The following is a 22,614-nucleotide window of genomic DNA, read 5'->3' as shown; positions in this document are numbered from 1 at the left end:
AGATTGCCTAAATAAATTACTGTTTCCCTTGTAAAGCCTTTGAGGGCAAGTTCCAGCCAGGCATTCCTTCACTAACAAAGCTTTCTAGTCTGACTTAATTGCTGACATTCTCCTTTCATGTGGTGTAGGATTAAACCATTTCATTTTAGCTGCAAAGTTGAGCTTAGTTTAGCAGCCCCAAATTGGAAGAAAAAGCTTTTCTATTTTAACTGCAGAGGTTTGCCTTTTAATGTTTTTTTTTTTTTTTTTTTTTTTTTGCAGACGAGTTCAGTGGGGTGATGCTGTCCTTTTTGTGCAGTATTCCTGGCATTATTGAGGGATAATTCTGCTATTGTACAGCCTAAAAATTGTAGGACTCACTTCACAGGATCCATTTCCAAGCTTCATGTTTTCATTTCAGAGCAGTTTCTGCAGGGCTGTGGATAAAAAGCAGCCCCTTCAGTACGTTCTCTAATCGGGAAGGGAGACACAAAATTCTGAAATGGACCCTCCCTATTTCCTTCTTCATTCTGCTCTGCCAGAAATAAATGCACAAGCATAATTTTGTTTAAAAATAGGAGTATCACCATATTAGCTCATCAGACATAAAATTAAAATATGCACATGTATGAAGGTTGTATAAGTATGGGAAGAATTTGAGTTAATTGATATTGAAAATCACATGGTGCTAAAAACATGTTTCCATTACCACTACCTTAATTTAAAGGAGGGCCTGATGGAGCTAAATTAAATTCACTTAAGGCTGGATTTTATTAAGAGGTCAGAAAAACAGATTTATTAACAAAACGAAAATAAGAAATGGGGTATTCTGTTGGTGTGTTGGCAACCTCCATCTCTAGGACTTTGTTTATGCCAGACTCTAAATTACAAATGCCCCAAACTAAGTGATAAAGCATCGCCACACCCCTTTGCTGTAGGCTTTTCACTGTAAAGTGAAAACAAGCCTTGAATCACTAGATGTTAGCTAAAGAAAACAAGCATTAACCCCTCTTTTTTAAGTAAAAAATCCTCCTAACACATACTTATTAAAAATAAATAAAGAAATGCAAATAAAATTGGAATACCATAGAAATATCTAGCAAGCTTTCCAGGGAAATTGTTAATTTATAATTCCTGATTTCTTAGTAACAAAGAAGTATGTATCATGTTTGCTCTAGAACATTGTGTATGATTTGGCTTTTAACAGTTGCTCAGAGAAAGGAGAAAAAAGTCCTAAACAGAAAGAAGCAAGCCAGAATAAAAGTCTGATAATGACTTAGAAAGTCAAGAACATCAGGCAAAGGTTTCCAGAGCTGGAGACAAGGAAAATGGGTAGGCACTGACTGGAAGAAAAAGACCTGTTTGAAGTTCACAGTTACAAGGTTATGAAAGCACCAGTGTGATTTTTATTAGTACACAATCTCTGAAAATGGTCCTGGCCAAAAGAATGGAGTAATCGTATCGATGTATCAGTCAGTGTCTAATTATTGCAACCTGCAAGACACTTGGAGTCCATCAGAAACTTCTCCTCTTTATCAATCTGCTTTCAGAATTTCAACTGTTGTTTCCCAAAGGGCAACAGAGATTTGTTATAAAATTGCTGCCTCATTTAAATGGCATCTAGTTTTAGGAGCTAGTTATTATAACCCTACATTCCTTTTATGTGATTGCACCGAGAATTTAAGCAAAATATTTTGTCAGCAAACTAGGAATTTAAATTTCAGGACCCAGTCCATGCTTGGAAATACTTTTCCTTGCTGTTCATCATGATCAATAATTGCAATAACTATTGCATTTTGAGATTCCTTTGTAGCATTGCCTCCAATTTCAGGTCAAAAAAAAAAGTGGAGTTGAAAAGTGGAAGTCTTTGTTTTCTGAGGAAAAACAAAAAAATGCATCTTGAACACTGGCATGAATGAATCTTTTCAAGCATGTGTAATGAATGATATTACACTGTCTAACTAAGTCTGTAACGTGACTTGTTTCTGGATGTACTTCCATAGTATGTTTTCTCTTTAAATGACATGTTTCTAAGGCTTTATAACTGTAAAAAAAAAAAACCCAAACCCCATAAGGAAAGTTTTTTTCTGAGCCCTTTTCCTTTCCTCCCTACTTTTTCTCAATCCTAACAATCCAAACACTCTGTTATATAGATGCTTGTGGGTATAATACAGATATTTAATTAAAAGGAACTTCTGTTTAACAAGGTTCAGTAACTTTTTCCTCCAAGCAGTGTTTCTCAAAGATTATTAGCAGGTGGACTTTTTGCCCTGTGTGATAACTGCATCAACGCACTAGGCTGCAGTGGACCCAAAGGAGCTGTTATTGTCTTTCAGATCAATAATCTCTGAATTGAGGAGGATTTACACAACAGAGGAAAACAGCTGCACCAGTCAATAATCCCCTTGTTTTATATACCCTGACCAAAATCCACAGATGGAACTTTTTTATTTTAAAATATGTAATTAGGACAAGGATTAATCCCCTTTATTTTATAAAGGTATTTCTCTTAAATATATTTTGAAAAAAACACTCCTGCAAACATCAAGAGAGAAAATAATCTTAATTTCAGCAGAACTGAAATATGATTTATCTTCTACTTCAATGAACTTTGAATAGTAATAATGATAACATGGTATATAGGTTACAACATTGAGGCAGAATAGCAATAAATTACAGAAAAGACATTCACATTAAGAAACAGCATCCACATGTGTTATTCATGTAAACTTCAAACTCTGTCAAGAATGGTTGTGTTCTCAAAGAAGTAATTCCAGAGGGGAAAAAATTATTTTTTAATCTTTGAAACCATAGCCTGCATCACAACAGGAATTTTCTGTGAGGTAGCTAATTTTTATGTCACTCTATATCATAGTAATAACTTTATTGCTTGTTTAGCTGCTCTCTGAAAATAAATTAAAATAAAATTTTAAATCCTCTAAATAAATTAACTCCATTAACATATGATAAGCTGATGCACAAGTACCCTTTTATTTATTCCTTTATTTTACTTTAGTGGATGGAGATATTTGAGAAGGACTTGGTTTTTTCTGCTATCACTTAAAAGGTCTTAAGATCTGCAGATGATCTTCCTACATCTCTGTTCAGAAACACCTTATACTTAAAGCTAATTTTTTTATCACCCAAATTTTTTATCAGTTGTTTGTATCCTCCATAATATTAGGTTACCTTGTATTTCAGAATGTTTTTATCCCTCATCCTTCCCTTTATGCAGTTATTCTTTCATTTTTTTTAATGCCTCTCATTACTTTACCATTAAAATCCATTACAAGTTCTCACAAGGTGTTTGCACTCATATCTGAATATGCAATTATTTCATTTTCACTGAATATTGACAAAAACAAATTGTGTCATATTTGCTTGGAATGGCCATGAAAGATTCCATATGGAATTGTCTGATTACACATTTACACTGAGTGACCAAAGGGAGCTCAATTAATGTAATTCATCAGAGACAAGCTTTAGAAATAGCTTGATCATGTTCTGTAATTACTTGTAAGAAGACAAACACTGATAACAGAAAGCTCTAATCTAGTAGAAAAAACCCCAACATTACAAGATCCAGTGCTGGAAAATTGAAGTTAGTGAAGTTCAAATTAAATAAAATGATTGAGTAATTAAGCATTGAACAGATAACCAAGGAGTGTGATAAATTCTCCATCAGCTAAGGGCTTTAAATAAAGATTGATTTTTTTCCCAAGAGATATGCTTTAGTTTAACTAAAAATTATTTGATAAATCAAGGAAAACTCTAGATGAAAACCTGGTTAGTTTATACAGGAGGTTAAATTACATGTTAATAGTAGTGCCTTTTGATTTTAAAAATCAAAGTGCAGTTGGGGACCTTAATTTGCTTATATAATCATGAGAATTTATAAAAGATAAACTAAATGTTTACCCATGCCTATATTAGCTACAAAACAGAAATGAAAATCTCAGATTTCTCCATGAGATTCCAATCTTCTTGAAGCAAGTTCTTTAAATACCTTTGCTTGTTGGAAATAAATTAAGTATGATAATTAAACTGATAAAGATAAAAAAGATGAGAACTCCTAGAATATTGCAAAACTATGATTGTATATGGGATTACACTAGTTATGAATCTACTCATAAGCATTTAACATCTAATTCTCATAATTTAATCTTGTTTCTTTTTCTGTCCTTATTTTATATCAGCATTGCTTTAAAATCAGCAGCAAGGTAATTCATGTTTTAGAACCACAGGAAATAGATTGGTCATAAGGATGTTCCAGAAGTTGTTAAACTTGTGCTTCTTAATTTCTTGTATTTAATGGTATCCTCTACGTAGATGATAAATATCCAAATCAAATGAATGGGATAGTTTACAATTCTCAGAAGTATCAGAATAACACATCAGTAGGCTTGAAAAGCTATATCTGCTTCAAAATATTTTCAAAAGGTTTTGTGTACATTCACATAGCTAGAAGTATATCTGTTCCTAAATCAAAGCTAGAGTTCCTGTAGAACTATAATCTGATGTAGAGGTCAGAGTAATTAATCAGCAAGCTAAGATTTTGACATCCCAGGGATAGGGGCTCTCTAGATAATTTAGATCTCTGAGTTTTTCCCTGCAACAATTACTCCATTATCATTCTTGCTCTAAGTTGACATTACTGTATGACTAAATTGTATGTGTCCTTAAAAAAAATTGTTAACAAGAACATCTTTCCTCTAATATCTCACCAGTATAACCCAAGGACACAGAGTAAAGTGCTTTCATCACAGTTGATGATGCATAGTAATAATGACTTTCACAGGAATGTGAAAAATGCATCTCATTTCAAAAGCAAAGCTTTGGAAATTACAAGAATTTTTAAAGACTTTCAGAAGTTGAAGTGCTGGAAAAAAAGAAGACTCAAAAACTACTACACAGTATTAGCTCTTTCTTTGTTTTTTCTAGAATTGAGTGCAAACATTTGAATTTTTGATTTTGTAAGCCTCTCATGTACATTGACATATTGATTTGCATTCTGAGCAACCTAAAGTTTAAAAAATGACAGCTTGAGTTCATTTGCAAAAGCGACTGTGAGAAGAAACTGTTAACCTTCTAAGTTTCTGCCATGCCAAGGAGCTGATGAAGGCTTCAACAACAACCAAAACTTCCTCGGTTGATTTCTTGTCTTGTCCATTTCCATATACAGACACAAGAGAATTCCCTTCCAGTTATCAGATCCAGTAATATTCATCCTCAGAACAATTAGGAGTCAAAAACACAAACAGCAAGGTAGCCTATCACTGTTCAACATTATCATCTCTATCCATGACAGAGCACTGAAGTATCTTTGTTCCATTTGCTGGTACTTCATTACTTCTCATTAGAAAAGGATGGTCATTTATCAGTCACTCAATACACTTTAAGACATAGCCAATCTATGACACATTCAGTGTGCCCTAACATTGTGCTCTGCTGTATTTAAGGTTAACAGAAATTGTCAAGAATAAGAGAAGCTGAAGGCAAGATGGGCACTCAGTGCCCCTTCATGCTGAGTTTATTGGATATACTATAGTCGGGGCAGGGGAGCCCTAAAACAATATTATAAAGAATAAAAGCTTCAGTCTCAAGTGCTTAAATGCATGTGAATGTGCATTCACTCAAAAGAAATGAAAAAGCAAGTTTTGACTAAAGAAAGTCTTACTAGGTTTTTTTAACTCCTCCACTATTACAGTACTGCTATACTAATACTGTCAGTAATAGAAATAGTGCATACTTTCTAATGTTGCTTGAGTAATTCTACACCTATTTAGCCTATAAAACATGCTAGCAGGTCAGCTTACAAGGAAATTTTCAGTTAATCTCTTCAGATGGGAAATCCCCATGGTGAATAAGAAGAGACCTAGACCTGGATTCATTGACAGATACTTCTTCTATTGCAACAGCATTAAGACTGTTTTGTTCTCTGCCAGAAAACCAAAACAAGATACAATACATGTTATAACGATTATTCCAGTGTTAATCAGATGGTTTAAGTCTCCAACCTAAAGAAGTGGACAGACAAGGAAAACTGCTGTAACAGGACATATGGATAATGGGAATAGGAATATATCAATTCTTATATTTGGAAATTCTCTTTCCAAAGCCAAGTTGAAATTTAGAACCTATCTTTTTGAGGGTGGACAAAGAAATACTAAGACAAAAAGGAATTCATACCTAGTTTTAAGGAAAGCTTTTTCAGAAACGATAGTACTTATCATATGCATCTATTACAGTGAGAAAGATTAAATACTAACTAACCAGAAAAGCTTAACTCACTCACGTGAGTTTACTCTTAGTAAATAAAATAAAATGAAATGAAACAAAATTTTGGTTTGCCTTGTTCCTGCTCAAACAAATTAAACCAAAATATTCACTGCCTGAACTCCTTAGCAAAGACAGGGAAAGAAGAATTGTTACTTAGGTATGAAATCCACAATCCTAAAAATATGCCAAACATTTTAAAAAATCAGGTTTTTTTCTTTCATTTGTGACTTTTAGTAGTAGTATGCATTTTTAGGTCAAAAGGTTTAAACTCAGTCATGCACCTCCAGCTTTCTCCACCATAGAAGGCCATCATACAGACCCTGTGCCATGTGAGAATATCTTGGTGCAGCAGATCTGGAAGGAAGTCAGTCAAGCTGCTTTCTGAAGATCCCCAGGCTTGATTCCAAGTTGTAGCATGCCCTTTAGAAATACAATTCAACAGCTCACCTAAAATGTATTGTATAACTGTACATTGAAACCTTGCCTGAGCAGTTAAATGTTATAGTGCTTTTATCAAAGCCTGGAGTGATGCACAGCTGATGACATCTCTACCTTAGAGCCCAAAGTGGTTTAGTTGTGACCTCCAGTTTAACGATCCAATTGCTATCTGATTGTTTGAAGGGTGGAAGAAGGTATGGCATTTGCATTTCCTGGTGCCTAGTGCAGTCTCTGGTCAGTGGTTTCACTGCCTGTGTTTCTGATGGGACAAAAATCTACAGATTGAATCTAAAAGATGGTTTGAAGTAAAGCAGAAACCCATAAATCAGAACAGTTTGAGTATGAGAAATGGGGTGCACAAACTCTGAATAGCTGAGGTACGTCAGAAGGGAATTTCTACAAGGAGATGAAAAGAAAGCTGGGTAGACAGTGAACTAAAAGCATTTGATGATGTTATAACTCAGGCTGAAGGAGGAGAGATCTTCACTGGCTGCATCGGAATATGGGTTCCTTTCACATTCTCCACCACACTCCAATTTGATACCCAAAGCATATAGTGGAAGTGGGAGCTGCAGTGAAATAATAAATCCCCTTTGTACAATTTGCCAGAGCTGCCAGGCTGTGCTCAGTAAATGTGAAAGGTGGAAAATGCTGCCCTGAAATCCCACTCAAAACCTGACCAATCAGCTCCATTGACTCTGAGACCAGGGGTCAGGACACCTTCCTGGTCAGATCTAACTGAGGCGAGAGAAGGCAGAGGACATGGAGGCCCAAAACTTGAGAAACGCTGGTTCCACAGCTGGAAGTATAACTAAAATACTTTTAGAAACCCCTTCTCTGGCAAATAAAGGCATAAAAAAACACATGGCTTAAGCAGTAAAAGTTTGAAATAGTCACTGAGTGATTGTATTATATGTCCACAAGACCTCAGATGTCTCTTCCATGAACTGCCATTTTCTTTGACAAGTTAGACACTATGACATGGTCCAGGAATGGCTTTAAATTAGCATAAGACTGTTCACTAATCAAAGGGGAAGATAACAAATGATGTAAATCTATTACCAGTCAGGGATCTCTATCATTTATGAATGTAAATCTATTCCTTTAAAACAGTACTAATATTCAATAATACAAATGTAAATTACAAAGGAAACTGCTCTGGAATATTCTCAGTTATGTACAGCTGGGATGAAAGTGTGAAAGAGCTGCAAGAAATATAATTTGCACAGGATTTGTATAAACAATTACAGCATTTAAACACAGCTATGTTTAAACTCTTTAGCAATACTTAAGTAAGAGTCAGGAGTAGGAGAAACTAAAAAAGTCCAAAATGGATTAAATTGAATCTCATGACCCTTATGAATCCTTCATCTCTCATTGCTCAGAAGGAATAAGTTTCAGGATTACTGTATTTACCATATGATATTACAAAACTTTCTTATCTATATTAGACAGAATGCTATAGTGAGCTGAAGAGGACATTATGATTAAAAGATTTTATTGATGTCTTGAACAACCTTCCACACACCTTTGAGCCTGCACTGGAAAGGTCAATAGGAAAATGAAAAATGGGTTATGCTTGATGGAAGAGAAAGATACCAACAAACTCTGTAATCGCTCAGTATTTCGAAGAAACATAGCTTCTAATATGGCCAGCTTTTCCCTTTCCTCTGTGTTACAGTCATGTTTGTTCTCAGACAGTGAAAGAAAAAGATGAAAAATATACCTGTAAAGTTAGCATAAGTGGTTTGAGGTGAGATTCTGCAGGTAACAACAATTGCATTTGGAACCTGTACGCTCCGTCACTTATATTGTTAACGTCTCCCAATGTGATCAAGTAGTTCTGTTCCTTATTTTTTTCCAGCCAATATGAACAACTAAGACAAAAGCATTTTTTATTGATTATCCTCATTTAGCGTTAGCCCAATCCAGCACAATCATTTACTTCTCAAAACAATAATAGCTTTATTAACTGTACCTCAGTTCAGTATGTGTTCACGTTTAGCAGCATTCTTTGAGGTAAGCAAATAGTATCACATAAGCTTAGCAAGTAACTGAACAAGGAAACAGCAGAAAAGTTTATGATTGGAAAGACAGCCCTGATGAAATTGTTTTATCCCACTTCATAGGAACCTGGGTTTTAATAGAAATTGCTCAAATCACTAGGTCTAGTTCACTTTTATGAAAGGCAACAACCTCAAGTGATTCCTCTGCCTTCAATATAATCAGTAACTTTCTCCATTGCTGCTACTGAAAGGCTATTTTTCAGTTTTAAGAATCTAGCCTGAATTTATTCATGACCAGTTCAGATACACTGATTTGTATGCAAGCTCTTCCATTCAGCTTTCCTCTGCTCGGAAAGGAAGGTAAGGGAAACACAGAAGAAAGTACAAACAGATCTGAAACCCCAAACCCAATACTACTCAAAACCCTCATATTTACCTTTCCCAAACCTTTATCTGAAAGCCCAACTGAAGCTGAATACTTTCTTACACCAATCTGCTTTTGAAGCCTAGCCACACAACACTAGACAACTTCAAAATACAGAAGAATAATTTTATATCTATGGCTGTGGCAAAATCATGAGAAAGACTTTTCCTAGAATCCTAGAATCCTAGAATCATTAAGGTTGGAAAAGACCTCTAAGATCATCGAGTCCAACCTTCAACCCAACACACCATGCCCACTACACCATGTCCCTAAGCGCCTCATCTACACATCTCTTAAATACTTCCAGGGATGGTGACTCAACCACTTCCCTGGGCAGCCTGTTCCAAGGCCTGACCACTCTTTCAGTAAAGAAATTTCTCCTAATGTCCAGCCTAAACCTCCCTTGGCGCAACTTGAGGCCATTTCCTCTCGTCCTATCGCTAGTTACTTGGCAGAAGAGACCAACACACACCTCACCACAACCTCCCTTCAGGTAGTTGTAGAGCGCGACGAGGTCTCCCCTCAACCTCCTCTTCTCCAGGCTAAACAACCCCAGTTCCCTCAGCCGCTCCTCATAAGACTTGTGCTCCAGGCCCTTCACCAGCTTTGTTGCCCTCCTCTGGACACGCTCCAGCACCTCAATGTCTTTCTTGTAGTGAGGGGCCCAGAACTGAACACAGTATTTGAGGTGCGGCCTCACCAGTGCCGAGTACAGGGGCACGATCACATCCCTGCTCCTGCTGACCACACTGTTTCTACTACAGGCCAGGATGCCGTCGGCCTTCTTGGCCACCTGGGCACACTGCCGGCTCATGTTCAGCCGGCTGTCAACCAGCACCCCCAGGTCCTTTTCCTCTGGGCAGCTTTCCAGCCACTCTTCCCCAAGCCTGTAGCGTTGCCTGGGGTTGTTGTGGCCAAAGTGCAGGACCCGGCACTTGGCCTTGTTGAGCCTCATACAGTTGGCCTCGGCCCATCGATCCAGCCTGTCCAGGTCCCTCTGCACAGCCTTCCTACCCTCGAGCAGATCAACACTCCCCGCCCAGCTTAGTGTCGTCTGCAAACTTATTGAGGGAGCACTCGGTCCCCTCGTCCAGATCATTGATAAAGATATTGAACAGGACCGGCCCCAGTACTGAGCCCTGGGGAACACCGCTCGTGACCGGCCACCAACTGGATTTAACTCTGTTGACCACAACTCTCTGAGCTCGGCCGTCCAGCCAGTTTTTTACCAGCGAAGAGTGTACCTGTCTAGGCCGTGAGCCGTCAGCTTCTCCAGGAGAATGCTGTGGGAGACAGTGTCAAAGGCTTTACTGAAGTCCAGGTAGACCACATCCACAGCCTTTCCCTCATCCACGAGGTGGGTCATTTGGTCATAGAAGGAGATCAGGTTGGTCAAGCAGGACCTGCCTTCCATGAACCCGTGCTGGCTGGGCCTGATCCCCTGGTTGTCCCGGACACGGCTCGTGAGCACCCTCAAAACGAACCGCTCCATGATCTTCCCTGGCACCGAGGTCAGGCTGACTGACCTGTAGTTCCCCAGATCTTCCTTCCGGCCCTTCTTGTAGATGGGCGTCACATTGGCAAGCCTCCAGTCGTCCAGGACACAAGTGGCATTTTCCTGTGGCATTCCTCCTTTGTGACTGTCAAACTAAGTCTCACTAACTTGAAGCTGGGCATCCAAATTCAATGTTTTTTTAAAATCTAAAATACCTCTCTGAGTCTTTCCAAGTTCATAAATCAGTAGATCATGTTTTATATGCACTAGAATACTGAATACTGGCCTGGTTAACCAAGCTCTCAAATTAGCAATTTCAGCTCTTAGAACTCTTTATCTCCACTAAGAGGCAAATCTTCTCTCAAAACTCAATGTCTCAATCCTGGGTTATTCTTCAGGGACAAAAAGAAAGAATTGTAGTAAGGCTGGGTTATAGCAGCCTTACTACTTTAGCTTCATGACGAATAGCTTTTTGACCAATGTATAACATCTACTTGGAAGTCATCCTCTTGGGCATTTATATTTGGATGCATCTGTGCATCTCCTAAAAGTCACTACACAGAATCACATAAGTGTCCTTCACAGAAATGATTCCAAAGGCAGTAAGTTGTAGGATGTGTATGAATCCATCTCTGTCCCTGCCTGGCACAACAGAACAGCAATAGCTCTGCTATAGAAAGAATCTTTTCCTCCCTGTATGAAGAGAGAGGCAAGATTTTTGCTTAAGATAGTATTTATTGAGTATTTGTTATCCTATTGCAAAAAAAGTTAAGAATAACAATAAAGTTTCTCTCTTGGATAGGAAATCTTTATTTGCTATATCAGCTACTGTTTATTCCTGATCACTAGACAAAATAACTTGTTATCTATCATTCTAATTAGGTTTTATATATCCCACTAAAACATGTGTGTCAAGAATTATGACTAAGAGAGAAGTAGGCTTAAAAGCTTATGAACAAAATCATGCCTGATTTTATCATCATGGAATAATTATAACTTGTGATTGATATTGTCACTTGAAAGGGGACCAGTGTAGCTGTTATGCATTTTCTCAATGGGGAAATACTTTCTTTAGAAGAGACCTTCTGCTTGCACAGAGCCTTTAGGTGTGTGCTGTTTTTTTGCAGAAGCACGAAAAATGTCAAAATATCATAAGAAGAGATATTTCAGCCTTGTTTCCCAAGTTTACAGTCTCAAACAGTTTGAGAATTAGAAGTCAGTATTTGCTCTAGGACTGTGCAGGTGATTGTATATATAGATATGCAGGGGAGAAGCAAAAGTATGTGCTCCATTGAGAGGGACAGAGTAGATATAACTCCTGGTCTGGTGGACAGGCCATGTTACTTTTAACCTCAAGAAATAGATAGTTAATTTTTACATGATAATTGGCTATTAAATAGCCACAGATAATTTCTGTTGATGAATGTCACGTTTCTGTTTTTAAAAAATTAAAATAGAAATTTGCTAAATGAAAAACTATTCAGTCAAATTTAGACTCAAAGAGTTGTTCTAGATTAGATAAACATTTGCTTTGCATGACCTTCTTTCATCTAAAACTGAAGAATATAACATTTTAAAGATTTTTTTTTTTCATTCTGTTTCTCAGCTATCCTTCCCCCTAGGATAACATATATTGTTATTTCCATTGTGATCTTCAGTACGTATGAAAAGAAAAACAACTAATGCTTACAATTAAACTGTTTTAATTAACTAGTTAATTATATGAAGGATGTGTAGTAATAATAATAGTGAGTCTCAAAATATTTTAGCTAACCAACTTGGATTAATTAATACTGAGATTCAGAAACTAATCTTTCAATCATTTTTATTGCATCATTTATCACAAACATAAGATTAGTGTTTCAGCTTCCACTTTCACTCAGTTCTCTATCTAGTTAGCTATTACGTACTCAGCATGGAAGTATGTTATTAGAACTCTTCAGAAAACTAGGATTACTCTTACCAAAAAAATTACATTCATTTTCTGGGTCTCATTCACTGATATTTGTATCAATTTTCTTCTGATGTAACACCTTGTCTTACCACATCATCCCCAAATTCATCACATACAATAGGTTGTTTTCTGTAGAAAATAATTTCTCAAGTCAGTTTTCCTCATGTTAATAAAAGAATTTTTGATATCACATCTTTAAATGCTTGTGCATTCTCAATCTAGTTACACAAAGTGCTCCAGATGGTCTTCAACAAAATATGTGCTCATAAACTATACTGTTGTACAAATGTAAGCACACATTCAACTAGTGAAAAGATCTGGAATAAAAAAAAAAAAACAAACATAGAATTTGATCAGTAGAATTATTCAAACTACTTCATCTATTTGAAAAACAATTCAGGTTTTTCTTACAACCCTATATAATTGCAAATAGCTCTGTAAAAACCAGGTGATAAAGAGAAACCTGTAAAATATCGTATCTTACACAACAGCAAAGGCATCTCTTAGAAGGCAGACGTTTGGCTATTGTTGTGCTAGCAGCAGATTTTGTAAATTAATTCAGCCTTATGAAATGACATTTAATACAAATATTAACTTGGAAGCCTTGCTGTCAAAGAAGGCACGTTCTAGTCTTTGACAAAATATGTAAATGATGCTTTACATATCCTTAAGATGAGCTGTAATAGCATCAAAGTAAAGTTGTCATATATGAAGCTTTATGCAGCCGGTTCTTAAACATTTTTATCAAAATAAAAATCTTGTACTAGGTGTCTGTAAAAATCAGCAGTGCTGGATAAAACACACAACATATTAAAGTCTATTATCAGTTCAATCACACTAAAGTCCTTAAAAAAAAAAATCTTCAAAGTAAACACAGACTAAACAAGAAAGCATTTTTGAAGACCTTCTCCCATAACAGCTGTGAATTCTTTCTAATCTCTTAATTTCTAGTATTCTGAGGGCAGTATTCTGACCTTTTAAATTTTCCAAGCTGATCTGATATCAGCCATCACCTTCAATCTCTGCTGTGAAACCTTTGCACAATAATACTGAAGGTGTTAGTTTCCATACCAGTGCCTGTCAGAGATCATTCAGAGTCTAATGTCTTGAATCTAAATTAGTGTCTCCTTAATGCCTCAATCTTGAATACCTACAGTATCCAGGTGTGTGCTAGTTTTACTGCAGTTCCATATGCAAAAATGGCAATGACCGAGTCTGAGTAGAGTCAACGAAAGGAGAGGCTGAGGGCCTGACTTGACACCTTGGGAAAGTAGGTGAAAAAAGCAAGAGGATTTCAAAGGGAGAAGATTTAGAATAGAACAGAAGGATATAATGAAGACAAAATCTCATCTCTGTAAGGTGCATGCAAAAGGGAAATGCTAATAGAGCCACCCAGAGTGGCAGGTTGCAGCCACTGAACATGGTGAGAAGCAGGCGTCATAGGGAGAGGACATCATGCACTGCCATCCCACAACAACTGCTTAGCCTACGGTTAAAGGAGTGTGAGTCACATCCCATAGATGAGATACTGCACCAGTATTATGGGAAACACTCCATATCTTCCAGCACTCTGAGGCTGTCAGCCTAACTACTCATCACTTGACAGTCATTTCTGCTTAAGCTAGCAGCAAGGCAACTCAAAAAACATTTCTGATAAAACAAATCTAAACCAAACTAGGAAAAGAAAAAGACCTGTAAGAGGTGATGAAAATAAAACTATGTCAGAAAGAGTTCTAAAATAAAAACTTAGACGGCATTCAGCTCACAGAGAGACCTTTATGTTTACATGTAGGCAAGCTAAGTGTCTAAGTTGCCATTAAAACTGATGGGGATCTGGTTGGTACAATTGTTGGACTTCAAAGAATGATCACATCATGCTAAAATAGAACCTACACTTTTATTTGGTTGCCCACACACAGAGCATCTCAAAATGTGTAAGACATCCTTCCTTGTCACCAGCTGCTACCCCTTTGGCATATACTTTCCATACAATCTCTGTTATATACATGTGAACACCGGGGATTTCTTAGACACCCTACTGCATCACAAACAACAATAGATGCCTTAATGTGTGCAATTCAGTTGTGTCAAGTGGCTGGGCAGCAAAAGAGCAATACGGAACATTGATTGTCATTGGAATTTAGATACCTGACACATCTTGAGTACACCTACATGTACATGACATCTGATTTGAGTCTTAACTTGGAGCTGAATCCCACTCTAAATATTTCAGGTCTTAGATAAGTCGATAATATTTGGATTTACTTTACTTAAAGATTCTTTATGCACATTAAGCTGGTTTTATTTATCTCTCCCCTACCCTCCAACTTTATTTTTCACTCAGATGCCTAAAAATGCAGCACAAGAATATTAAGGGCTTTCCTCAAACAAAGAAGCGTTTACTAAAATAGAAAGGTGGAGAAAAGAAGCTTTGCTCTCTCCAGTTCATCAACATATTCCCTCTCTGGTCTAGCAAAAGAGGAAAATCTTCTAGTTTTTTTTCCCCCTATGCTTGGTGAAGACTATGCGGCCTTAGTCAGTAACCTCCCATCATTTTTTCTTGAGGACAAATTCTGTGTTAATTGGTGACATGGTGACACCACCTTTGCTTGTATTCTGGATAGTTGGAAGTTTCCAGAGATCAAAAAACCACTTTTTTGAATTTCCATTTCCTCAATTTTTTCTCCCCGTGTGAGGCATGCAAGGTGATTTGACTTTTGAACATAAACCGAGTGTGGTCCTTCCACACTCAGGAATGCTTTATACTTTTTAGACAGTTAACAGTCTTTTTACCACTTATTTGTTTATTAACCTTGTTTATCCTACCACTAAACAGGAATTCAAGCACATCTTGTTATGTAAGAGCTACAATATCATCCTACTTGGGAGGCATATTCTGTTGAAAAGTTTGAGAACAAAATAAATCATAGAATGAAAATGAGGCTGTGGAGTGAATTGCCTCAAATCTTCTTTGATAGAAAGCACAAAATACAGACTGAGCTTTCAAATAAAATTTACAAATACCTCATGCAAAATAGTGTTTTTCTTTGTCTGATGTATAACATATTGAAAATGTAAACACTGTAACTAGGAAAGCAAAATACAGTCCGAAGTGACCATTGATAAGTATGTGCTGAAAAGCCACTTCAAGTTCAACTTGTTTTCTACAGTTAGAGAGGGAGAGAAAAGAAGCACACAGAGTGCAGTCTTAACCTGCAGCCTTAACCACACATGGAAATTTTGTTCCAGGATGTCTAGGCAATTCAAATGCCCAGCAAAGGTGTACTGCACTAGAGGCAAAATAGGACTAGATACTGTGAAATATAACTTTTTTTCAGATAACCTTTGCTGGTGCAAGACTTGATATAATAGTAAAGTAAAAACACTTGATATTTCTAAAAATGCCCTGTACTGCAGCATTATTTCTCTACTTTTAGATGTGTGAGAGAAAAATAATAACTACACTCAAGTAAGAGTAATTTGTTAGCTAGTTCTTGGAATGCAAAGTAGGGTTAGAGCTTTCATGTTCTCAGTTCACCCAGGCAGAGGCAGGCTCTGTGTATGGAATATGTAACACACAGGGAAGGGTCTGAGCTAATAATGCCAGTGTCACTGATAGTCCTGGGAAAGCTTAGATTTGGTAAAATTCTTCTTACTTAGTTCTCCCAGTAGGGAGAAAATAAAAGAGCAGGGCTCTTTAACAAGGTTCTTCTTTATAAATCTAGTACCAGGAATTCTTCTTGCACTTTTAGGAACAGTTTGCCTTTGGTTAGAAAAGCTGTTCCCATACCTCAGCTACCCATTGCCAAAAGGAATCACCTGTTCATACCGTGAATGTAGAGATAAATACCTGCCCTCACCAGCTGGTCAGAGACTCACTTCAAACTGCCAGCACTGAAAATTAATTTCTCCTGACCTGATACTTATTTGGATGTCTGCTCTGTAACGTGTTTCTCAGAAACCTGTCTGGGGAGGCCCAAGAGCTAAGGAAAGTTTTGGAGATGTTAAACTGTTTTGCGAAACAGAAAAACAAGTGCTGACAGTGCCCTATCTCCAAGGACCATAGATGACATTAATCATGTTCTGTTGTCCAATTTCCAGAGTTGTAATCGGTTATGGGCCCATCCAGGCTCTGCTCTGACTGCTGATCCAAATAGTCTTTGAGCTTTATTTCACATTCAAGGTATTAGGTCTGGGAACAACTAGGGGAAACATTTTATTGCTTTGAGATAAAATTAAACAAATTATGAGAAACTTCTGCAAATTATCTGTGCTTTATTGTATGTACAAATATTACAATCAGTTATGGACAGAAATACACCCTAAATCCCCAGAGAATGTTGAAAAAATTTTATTTTTAACTCCAATGTATCTTTAAAATTGCAACTGATTTTAAATTTTTGTAATTGTTTTGTAAATAAGACTAGTATAAGTAAATGGGAAAATTTTTTAGTTTAGCAAATGGGCACACTGTTTTCATCTTTAAAATCATCATACAATCTGGTAAGGCTACAGCTCAAAAACAAAGGGGGTAAATCGGAGTCCTAACTACCAACAAACAAAAAGAAGCAACTGTAGAATGAAATAGGTGGACTAAGGGCAGATATTTCCAATTAAATTGATAAAGTACAGTGATTACAATTACATTGGCTTGGAATTTAGCTGGGGAAAGCTTCATAGGATCAGAAAATACAACATGAAAATCCAGGGAATATATTTTGTCTTCTTCACTGTCAATAAAAAGATAATTTTCTTCATAACAGCTGGACAATGCATATACAAGTTGAATTCAAGTCACCTGTATGCATGACTGCTATTAACTTTGTGTCCAGCTACTATATCAATCTACTTATTCTACAGTATTTTCACCATTTTTCTGAAAAGTATGGAGTAATTGTATCTTGTTCCAGAAAGGAGAGAGAAAAAATTTAAAATGTCAATTTATTATTTTAAAAAGTCTGGACTATATCCATTAACTTTTCTTTTCATATTATTATACAGGTGACAATGAAAATTGCCACTTGCATGGAATTTCATTCTAGATACATCAGAGAGTCTGTTTCTGTTCAGGTACTAATCAAGAAAAAAAGAAAGTTTCACAGTCTGCTGTATGCGATTAAGGCAATTATATAGGTATATTCTATCTTCCAAAAGTTCAGGGGCATATCAGAAATTATGAGTACTCTTCATAGGCTTGGTTTTTTGATGTTTTTTTTGTTGGTTGGGTTTTTGTTTGTTTGTTTTTTCCCCAGAACTGGTTTTAAAGTGCTTTAGAAATTCTATTTTATTTGTTTCACATCTTGTTCTCTCAGACAATGGTCAATGCTGGTTGCTTCAAAGGAAGATGTAAATGCTTTGTTATTCAATCTGATGTGCATAAGGAGATATTTTTTCCTCTTTTCGGTAGGAGACCACATAATGCACTGAAGCGTAAAACTTGATTGTTCTTGTAGTTATATATTAGTTAGAATAACTGCCCAGGTTATTTCTATTTATGTGTCTGTAAATTTTTATAAATCTAATTATATCTGCAAAAGAGTGATATAAGCAATATCCTTTGGTCTTTAGAGTACGCTCCAAAGTTTTGGGTAATATTTCAAATGAAAAGATTTTGGCAAATCTGATTTCCTGACTGTTCTCTTCCTTTGTCTTTATTTATTTTAATTTTAGCTATGTTGCTGAATTCTACAATTTTTTTTTTTTTTTTTTTTTTTTTTTTTTGTGAATTAGACATTTGTGCTAAAAGGATTCAAAAAACAGCCTGGAAAAAACAAACCAAAACAAACAAAAAACCCCCAGAGAACCAAAAATATGTAGCTAGCCTGTATTCTTTAATGCTTACTCATAAAAGACCAGGAAAGTGCATGAGTCATGACTTAAGAAACTCTGCTAGTGATATGAAGTTTTCAGGGTGATATGAGCTAGGAATAACTATGAATAATGGGGAAAGTATTTTGTGAAAATGAAGTAGCTTAAGGAGGCAGAATCCCATGCTTGTTAAGCACTGGGCAGCCTTCCTGACAGCCATCATGGCAGGGCAGCAGACTTTCCTATAATCCCTGTAACATAGCTGCCAGCCCCAAGCAAGTGTGTCAGGTACCTTATACAACTACAATGAAGCTTAACAGCCACAGTTAAGCAAATGAATTGCATCCTGAGTGACTGGCAACAAAACATAATATTAATTGAGCTACACAGAACAACACAACCGGTCTTCACATATGGGTCATGAGCTACAGTCGCTACTACTCCTAAGGAGTACTGCAGACAGCTCCAGGAACACATCAGCCTAATGCTCAAAAAGGGCAAAGCAAATAAAACTTTAGGATTTATCAGGGAAGAGAGCAAAGAGAAGAATAATCCTTTTGCTACAGTATCATTCCACTGTTCACTCATTTCCTATATACTCTACACAGACCTGATTTTATAATCTCAAAAGATTATAGCAGATTCTTTAAAAGGTCAGAGAAAGGAAAACACATAGAATAGTTTCCATGTAAGAAATAAGTTGGAACTGCTTCAGTGTGTAATGTTGCTTAAGGATGATTGCATAGACATCAATACAGAGTAGGTGGGTTTGTCTGTTTTTCACCACCGTTTTCAGTAAAAGACATTATCAAACAGGAGACAGGGTGAAAATGGGGTTGCTTTCTCAGCAAGTGGCTGCCAAGAATGAGGAGGGGGCTAAATTTTGAATGTGTTCCCAGGGAAACTAGACTCTATACAGAAGGCAAATACATTAAGTTTTACTACATATACAAAGCCACATTTGGTTCAAAAGGTCTCCTAAAAAGGAAATATTAGGAATATTAGAAGGAAGTGTCATATATGTCTGTCCTTTTTTGTTCTTGCTCAGCATCTCATTGACAGCGTTGGAGACAGGATATCAAGTGAAATAGACCTTGGTATGATCTCCTGTGAATATTCCTATGTTCTTAAAGACACGTGTAACACTTCAGCGAATCTCTTTTAATTTCTTGAAAATAACAACTGTCTTCCCTACAAAACTGAAGTCAACAGCCACCAGTTCTTTTGTCTCTGGGAATAACTTTTCTCCATTGTAGCCCGCTAATCTGATCAGGCAGCCCTTGGCAGCTGCTGTATTCCCAGATAAGTGGTACAGAGACATGAGCAGAAACACTGACAGAGGGATCGGCCATTTTTACAGCCAGTAACAACACTTCAGGAGGGAAAGGAGGGAAAGGAGAAAGAGTACAAGCAAATTTGGAGATCATGGAAGATGTCAAATCCATGATGTCTCTTTTGTAAAAAAATATAATTATAAAATATGACTCATGTCAATGGTCTCGCATTTTGTGGGCATAGTCAGACAGTATCTTAATCTGTGAACATTCTTAAGGGGGATCATATAAGTCCCTTTGAAATTATGATTGCTGCATGAAGAAGAAGAGGGTGTGAATGCCCCCTGGAAAGGCCATGACTTTGAAAACTATTAACTCCTTTCTATTTGGAAAAGCATATAGAAAATAGCTGTCACTGCATCTTTGAAGTGTGATGGAGAGAAAGAGTGGTTAAGCGTGAGGAAAATATGCTCCCTGATGTACGCAATCCTGCCAGCTTGCCAGGTCCATAGGAAGGTCTAAGTTATTTCAGAGGAAAAAAGGCTGGAACTGCAACTTTTCAAGGTTCAGTGTGGCCAAGGGCTGTTCCTGGGCTGATGTGGATACAGGCAGCCCCTTATGCGGGGCAGAGTCTTACTTGAGAATCTGGCCACACTGCAGAGACACAGCAACAAGCATAAATAGCACTGTTAGAATAAAACTGTCTTTGTATCTTCCTACACACAGTACAGTTGTAGGACATGAGCAAAACCCGATATTCCCCCATACATCACTATTCATACAATTAAGAGTTGATAAGCGCCAGCCTAAAATGACGTTTATTGTTTCTCAGGTGCAACATTTTAAGCAGCTCTCAGTGGCTTTCCACTTCAGCATTGTTGTTGCTAAGCAGCATCATGAGGACAGTCTACAGCATGCCATCAGTCTACTGAAAATGACAACGCTAACTTTCAAAATGATTTTTTCTACTTGTCCAGTGCTGGCTTTCAGCCTTTAAGTATTACTGCATGTTTGTCCAGAAGAAAAACACCCCCCCTAGATTGTATTTTTTTAATGTTTAGAACTTCAAAGAGTTTACATAGAGTCAGGGAACAATTCTTCTGAAGAGTGAGAGTCTCTGTCACAGATAGGAATATTTAATAACTCTATTCTGTTTAGTCCTTACACTATATCCATTGCCATAGCACTCTGTGCAGAAATAACAAGCACAGACCACCTTAGTATATTCGTGTTACACAATGATTTTGCTCATAAGACTCAGAAGGATCTCCCTTGATGTGTGCGTTACAATGAATTTTGATTTTAAAAAAAGACATTAAAAAGGAATTGTATCTGATTTTTTTTTTAATGTGGTTTGTTCAGTTTGCAGAATACCAATTGTAGATTGGTATGTCATAAAATTACAAAGTAAGCTTTTCAAACTGTGAGAAAGAACACTGGATAACCAAACTTCATTTGGGTAAAGAGAAGGGGAGGAAAACATTAGGACAGTTACCATTCACTGTGCTATTTTGAGTACCTAAAATGAAGGAAACATTCCTTGCAAGTCCCGAGAAAAGGAAACACGTGTCCAAATATAGTAGAGGAAGCATATTAACCAGATAGAAAAATATGCATCAATATAAATTCTGCATTGTCATGTTATGAGAATAAACCTCAAAAGCTACAAATCTCTCTCTTAGAGAGAAAACATTTCAACTTCCTTAGCAAATATTCTCTCTAACTGGAGACAAGAAAGGAGCAGATCTCTGCTGCATGATGTTTTTCATTCTTAGAAACTTTAAAAAATTTGAGCAATGGATATAAGTGTTTCAATTTTGCTTAAACTCTCCTTTGTCTCTGCATATAAGCAGAAAAGTCTAGGAGTCCCGTTTTTTGCGGCTGATCATCACGGTCATTCTAGCTGGCTCTAGTTTATAAAGTTACATCACAGAGCACTTTTTACAGCCTCCAGCATGCATTTTGCCACTGTTCAGAACATTTCTGTAGGCAGGAGTAGATTTCATACTCAGGTTTCTAAGTCCACATTTCAAGCAATGATCCAAACAGATATCACTGCTAAATAGTAGCTCTAAGTTGGAACCTTCAGTGGCTAATGTAAACTCTTACCCGGGACAAGTGAAAATTGTTGATATAGGAAAGATAGTTCACTATAAGATGAATTTAGACCATTATCTCAAAGTGTTGTGGATCTACAGAGTTCACAAAGTACATCTTACATGAGCTACACCAAGAAATCAGTCTCTGGTGGCTTTTTCCTGAGATTTTAGTAGCTTTTTTGTTATATACATCATAAAAATGTTTTGGAACATCCTTTACTATCAAAACCAAAGCTTTTAAAGTTTCTAACATTGCCACAGGGACTTGCATCTACTATTAAGAGGATAGACTCTGAAAACATCAAAAATAAAGAATCAGAAATCACAGCTAGTGTTCCTCTTGGGGTAACATTCATATAAAGCTGAACTTTAAAATACCAATCTAATTTGCAATAAATTTCCGTGACTCTTTTGACAGAAGTAGGAAGCCAATACTATGTACTGTAACTGGCAACTTATCAGAGATATATCTGGAAAACATTGCCCATATCTTTCCTGCTTATCTTGTGCACAAAGTACACTATAATTTCTTAGGTTTGATGTAGTCTCATTAGTGTTATTTCCCAGTGCCTGAGCAGCGCTTAATGATATCCTAAAGGGGAAAGCTACTCATTAGCAGCAGTAACAAAGCAAAGCAGCTCACATAAATTAATGATCCATTCTCCTGGTAGTCCTTGACATTGGGAAATATTAACTTTGTTTTATTGATCAGAAAGACAGAGAAGTGAGATAAAATGACTTCTTGTAGCCATGCAGGAAATTTGTAGTAGGCCCAGGAACAGAATGCATCTCCTAAATTCCACTTCGGGGGTTTACATTTCAGTAGCTCTGGTGATAAATGTGGAAGGAGGAAAGAGA

The 22,614-nt window shown here is 36.8% G+C and overlaps 1 protein-coding gene across 1 annotated transcript in view; it reads right to left on the bottom strand.

Moving 5' to 3' along the window:
• Window positions 1-22,614, bottom strand: part of MALRD1 (MAM and LDL receptor class A domain containing 1) — a 294,175-nt gene that overhangs the window by 142,754 nt on the left and 128,807 nt on the right. The window lies entirely within an intron of this gene.

The sequence above is a fragment of the Calonectris borealis genome, chromosome 2, assembly GCF_964195595.1.
Source record: "Calonectris borealis chromosome 2, bCalBor7.hap1.2, whole genome shotgun sequence".
NCBI classification, from domain to species: domain Eukaryota; kingdom Metazoa; phylum Chordata; class Aves; order Procellariiformes; family Procellariidae; genus Calonectris; species Calonectris borealis.
Note: the sequence above shows the minus strand (reverse complement) of the source record. Positions and strands in the feature narration are given on the sequence as shown.